This window comes from Humulus lupulus, chromosome X (assembly GCF_963169125.1).
Source record: "Humulus lupulus chromosome X, drHumLupu1.1, whole genome shotgun sequence".
Lineage (NCBI taxonomy): Eukaryota > Viridiplantae > Streptophyta > Magnoliopsida > Rosales > Cannabaceae > Humulus > Humulus lupulus.
Genome location: NC_084802.1, coordinates 145,955,201 through 145,961,072, shown reverse-complemented (window position 1 = coordinate 145,961,072; position 5,872 = coordinate 145,955,201).

Here is a 5,872-nt window from a genome sequence, read left to right as displayed (position 1 = left end):
TGAAATATCTTGTGGTTCGTTGCTGGTAAGCAGCATTTCTCAGCTGAGCCTCTTCTCTTTTTTCTTCGATCAAGTCTAGGGTTTCTTTGAGCTAAGTATGATTTGAATCCTGATCGTAAATTTGAGTTCGGATCGTCGGGATTTCGACCTCGATAGGCAACATTGCCTCGCAGCTGTACGCTAGAGAGAACGGGGTATGTCCTGTTGATGTCCGAGCTGTAGTCCTATATCCCCAAAGGACTTGAGGCAATTCTTCGGGCCATCGTCCCTTTGCCTCTTCCAACTTTTTCTTTAGAGAGCTCTTAAGAGTTTTGTTAACGGCTTCGACCTGACCATTCGCTTGAGGGTGAGCCACTGATGAAAAAATCTTTATTATGCCGTTCTTTTCGCAAAAGTTGGTGAATAAGTCGCAATCGAACTGGGTTCCGTTATCGGATACAATCTTTATCGGTACTCCGTATCGGCATACGATGTTCTTTACCACGAAATCAAGGATCTTTTTCGAAGTTATAGTTGCCAATGGTTCAGCCTCCGTCCATTTCGTGAAGTAATCAACGGCGACTACCGCATATTTCACTCCGCCTTTTCCAGTTGGGAGAGAGCCTATGAGGTCGATGCCCCATACTGCGAAAGGCCATGGGGATGTCAACATGGTCAGTTCGGATGGTGGAGCTCGGGGTATCGTGGAGAATCTCTGGCATTTGTCGCATTTCTTCACATACTCAAAAGAGTCTGTTCTAATGGTTGGCCAGAAATATCCTTGACGTATGATCTTCTTGGACAGGCTATGCCCCCCGGTGTGGTCTCCGCAGAACCCTTCATGAATTTCTTCAATGATCTTCTTTGCTTCGGGAGGGGTTACACACCTAAGCAGCGGCATGGAATATCCTCTTTTGTATAGCTTTCCGTCCAAAATGGTGTAACGAGGAAGTTGATACATCAATTTTCGAGCCTGGTTCCGATCTTTTGGAAGAATTCCATTTTCGAGATAATCAACTATTGGACTCATCCAGGTCGGTTCTATTTCAATCATACATACATCTTCCTCGTCTGGCTCAGTAATGCTGGGTGCTGATTGGTGTTCTACGGGTACAACATTCAGCTCTTCATTTTCGGCGGAAGTGGCGAGTCGAGCTAAGGCATCTGCATTTGAGTTTTGTTCTCGGGGAACCTGTTCGATTGCGTAAAACTCAAAATACTCCAATGCGGATTTTGCCTTCTCCAGATAAGCTTCCATTCTTTTGCCACGAGCCTGGTACTCTCCAAAGATTTCATTAACCACGAGCTGGGAATCGCTGTAGCAATGTATAGCTTTGGCCTTGAGCTCTTTTGCTATTCGCAGTCTTACGAGTAGAGCCTCGTACTCAGCTTCATTATTAGATGCTTTAAAGCCAAATCTTAAAGCAGAGTGAAATTTGCTCCCTGCAGGAGTGATCAGAATAACTCCTGCCCCCGCTCCATTTTCATTCGACGAGCCGTCGACATAAAGTTTCCACAGCTCGTGGGCCGTGGTTATTACCTCGTCGTCGGCTATACCAGTGCACTCCACTATGAAGTCTGCCAAGGCTTGTGCCTTAATGGTCGTTCTTGGATGGTAAGTGATCTCGAACTGTCCGAGCTCAACAGCCCATTTAAGGAGTCAACCTGACGCCTCTGGTTTAGATAGGACTTGCCTAAGTGGTTGATTTGTCAGTACATGGATGGGATGTGCCTGAAAGTAGGGGCGGAGCTTGCGAGATGAGTGGATTAAACTGAGGGTGAGTTTCTCCATCAATGGATATCTTGACTCTGCCCCCAGTAATCTCTTATTGATGTAATAGACGGGTTTCTGCACCCTTTCTTCCTCTCGAATGAGCACCGCGCTTATCGTGTGTTCGGTGGTTGAGAGGTATAGGTACAATACTTCTCCCGTTTCGGGTTTTGACAGGATGGGTGGTTCAGCGAGGTGTCTTTTGAGCTCCTGAAAGGCTAGCTCACACTCTTCTGTCCATTCAAATTTCTTACTTCCTTTCAATAAGTTGAAGAATGGAAGGCCACGATCCGTTGACTTCGAGATGAATCTGCTCAGGGCGGCCATCCTGCTAGTCAAGCTTTGGACATCTTTATGCTTTCGAGGTGAAGGCATATCAATCAGGGCCTTTATTTTGTCGGGATTAGCCTCGATTCCACGAGAGTTGACAATGAAACCCAGAAATTTTCCCGAAGATACCCCAAAAGTGCACTTCTGAGGATTTAGCTTCATGTTGTATTTTCTGAGCACGCCAAAGCACTCTTCAAGGTCATCAACATGGTTCTTGTTAAGTTGAGACTTTACAAGCATGTCATCAACATAAACTTCCATGTTGTTCCCTATTTGTTCTGAAAACATCATGTTAACGAGCCGCTGATATGTAGCTCCAGCGTTCTTGAGCCCAACTTAATGGCATAACATTATAACAGTATAGCTCTTTATCTGTAATGAAGCTCGTATGTTCTTGGTCGGGGGCATGCATGGGAATCTGGTTATATCCAGAATATGCATCCATGAATGACATCAAGCCATGCCCCGCCGTGGCATCCACGAGCTGATCAATTCTTGGCAGCGTTAAACAGTCTTTTGGGCAAGCCTTGTTGAGATCCGAGTAGTCAATACAGGTTCTCCACGTCCCATTGGGATTTGGGACCAACACTAGATTGGCTACCCAGTTAGGGTAAAAAGCATCCCTAATGAAATGGTTTGCTTTTAATCTGTCAACTTCCTCCTTTAATGCTTTCTTTCTGTCCTTGTCCAGCTGCCTTCGCTTTTGTTGCTTCGGGGGAAAGCTTTTGTCTATGTTTAATGCGTGGCTCGCAACATTCAGGCTTATCCCCACCATGTCTGAGTGTGACCATGCGAAGACATCCTGGTTTTTCTTCAGAAAGGAAATTAATTGCTATTTTGCTTTGTCTTGGAGATGTTTTCCGACCTTCACCTTCTTCGAGGGATCAGCTTCGTCGAGCTGAACTTCTTCGAGCTCTTCCAATGGTTTGAGGTCAACTTTCTCCTCAATCCTTGGATCGATTTCCTCGTCAATTTCTAAAACCGTTCCATCTTTATTTTGTATGATAACGAGTGCCTGAGCGCTCGTTTGTTTCTTTCCCCTCAAAGAAATGCTATAGCACTCCCTTCCTGCCAATTGATCTCCTTTTAATGTCCCGACCCCGCTTGGGGTTGGGAACTTAAGGGCCAGGTGCCTCACAGATGACACTGCCCCCAGCCTGACCAGGGCGGGTCTCCCGAGCAGCACATTGTAGGCAGATGGTAAATCTACCACCACGAACTCCATTATCTTGGTCACCGAGACTGGATAGTCTCCCAAGGTCACAGGGAGTTCAATGGATCCCATACAGGCAGGTCCTTCTCCTGAAAAGCCTTACAAAGTAGTTGTACACGCCTTCAGGTCGTGAAGGGAGAGTCCCATTTTCTCGAGGGTCGCCTTATAAAGAATGTTGACCGAGCTCCCATTATCTATGAGAACTCGGCGGACTCTTTTGTTGGCAAGCTGAAGAGTAATAACCAATGGATCATGATGAGGGAACTGAACATGAGATGCGTCCTCCTCAGTGAAGGTTATCGGTTGCGTTTCAACCCTTTGGCTTTTTGGTGCCCTAGGTTCGGGTTCATAAGGAGACCCGTCCCCTGTCTTCAACTCGTTAACGTATCGCTTTTGAGCATTTCTGCCCCCTCCCACGAGATGAGGCCCTCCCGAGATGCTTATTACGTCCTCTCCATCTATCGGTGGGGGCCTGTCTTCTTCCTGAGATCGGGAGTTATTATTTTGTGCCGTCGAAGACGCGGCTACTCTCTGGCTCGCAGTAGTCTATCCAGTACTCTGGTTTTTGACGTACTGCCGGAAATAACCTCTCGAGATCAACCCTTCGATCTCGTCCTTCAGCTGTTGACATTCATCAGTGGTGTGTCCGGTGTCTCTATGGAACCGGCAATACTTACTGGAATCCCTTTTGGACTTTTGATTTCTCATTGGGTCCGGACGCCTGAAGGGGACCTGGTTTTCATTAGCCAGGTATATGTTTTCCCGAGACTCGTTGAGTTCGGTGTGTACTTTATATACGGAGAAATACCTTTCTCCTTTCTTTTTCTTTCCTCCTTCAGCCTCGGGGTGATTTCCCTCTCTCTTCTTCCTCTTGGAGGGATTCTCCGAGGCAGGCTGTGGAGCTGCTGGATCAGCCGAGGTTGAAGCGGAGTTAATGTTTATCGTTGTAGTTTCGGTCTACGAGGTCGCCTTCAGCGTTGACCTCGCCTCCTCTACATTGACAAATCTCTGCGCCCGTCTGTTAAATTCGGTTATTGACCTCACCGGTTTCCCTTGCATGTCATCCCAAAGGGAACTTCCGGGTAAAACACCAGCTCGGATAGCCATCAGGTGCCCACTATCATCCACATCTCGAGCTCGGACGACCTCTAGATTAAATCTTGTCAGATAGCTTTTCAGTGTTTCGCCCGGCTGTTGTCGGACGTTAGTCAATGTGGATGCCTCTGGTCTGACTCCCATCATAGGTCGGAACTGCTTCTTGAAGTCTCTAGACAACTGATCCCATGAAGTTATCGAGTGTCTCTTGTACTTTTCGAACCAACTCTTGGCAGGTCCGGCCAATGATGTTGGAAACAACATGCACCTGAGCTCGTAACCCACGTTACTAGCTCTCATAATAGTGTTGAATGTACTCAGGTGACTGCAAGGGTCGGTTTTTCCTTCAAACGCTGGGACGTGAGGAATCCGGAACCCTTGAGGAAATTGAGTGTTAGAAATATGTGGAGCAAACGGCTCGAGCTCCTCGTCAGAGTCCTCATATCGACCATTCCCTCGTTCATTCTTTAAAAGCCTAAAGGCTTTTTCGAGCTGATCGATCCTTTCTTGGACTGGGTCCTTAGGTGGTGTCTGGAATTGACAGTCATTGATCATGATTCCAAGCTCGTGTCTCCGTGAGGGATCTCTACGCCCATTCAGGTGATTCCTTAGGTCCGGATTTGCCTGATCTCCCTTCCCCCTGCTCTGATTCAGATGATTCCGCAGGTCAGGACGAATCTTGCGGCTTCCAGTATTTTTACGACCTCGGTCGCGTTTACTGACGGACCTGGTCTCTCCGGACTCGTCATTGGTGAAACTCATTGATCGGTCATTTCGCGATGGGTTCTTCCCATGTCGCCTCGTCTCCGCAGTGCGAGACTGGGACGTCTGACTTCTCTCAGATTGTGCGCCTCTCCGCTCCTGGAAAGTCTCCCTGTGTCCTTGTCTATCCCCCGTACGCCCTTGATCCTGATCCCGAACAGGTTGAGCGTTTCTACGGGGAGGTGAAGGATATCTTATGGGAGACGGAGGGAACCGTATAGGCGACGGTGGCTGCCGTCCTTGCCTCGGCCTAGAGGGTCCAGAATTTGCCTGAGATGGGTAAGTCGCATTCGGTGCACTACCAGGAACCTGAGTCCGAGCCTCGGTAGGAGCTCGGTTATTCTCAGTTCCTGCAGGCACTTCCATAGGTGGATTAGGCGGGACCCGAGCTCGGGTACTCCTCTGGGGCCTAGGAGGAGCAGATGGCTCTGCTGGTGCCGGAGGTTGAGTCGGCCTCCTTGTGGCAGCATCTTTTCGTGGACGTCCACGGGGCCTCTAGGGAGGAACATGCACGTCCCTTGGAGGAGGGACTTGGTTTTTGCGCGGAGGCGGGGGCTGAGCCACCTGCGCCTCCGCGGCCATCCTAGTCAACTCCTCATTCCGTTTGTTGGCTTCTACCAATAGCTGTTTCAATTGCCGGTTTTCCAGTTCTACAATAGGAACGTAACGCTCAGGATTGTAGTACATATCCTCATCCCTCGGTGGAGGCGGTGGTCCTCGGG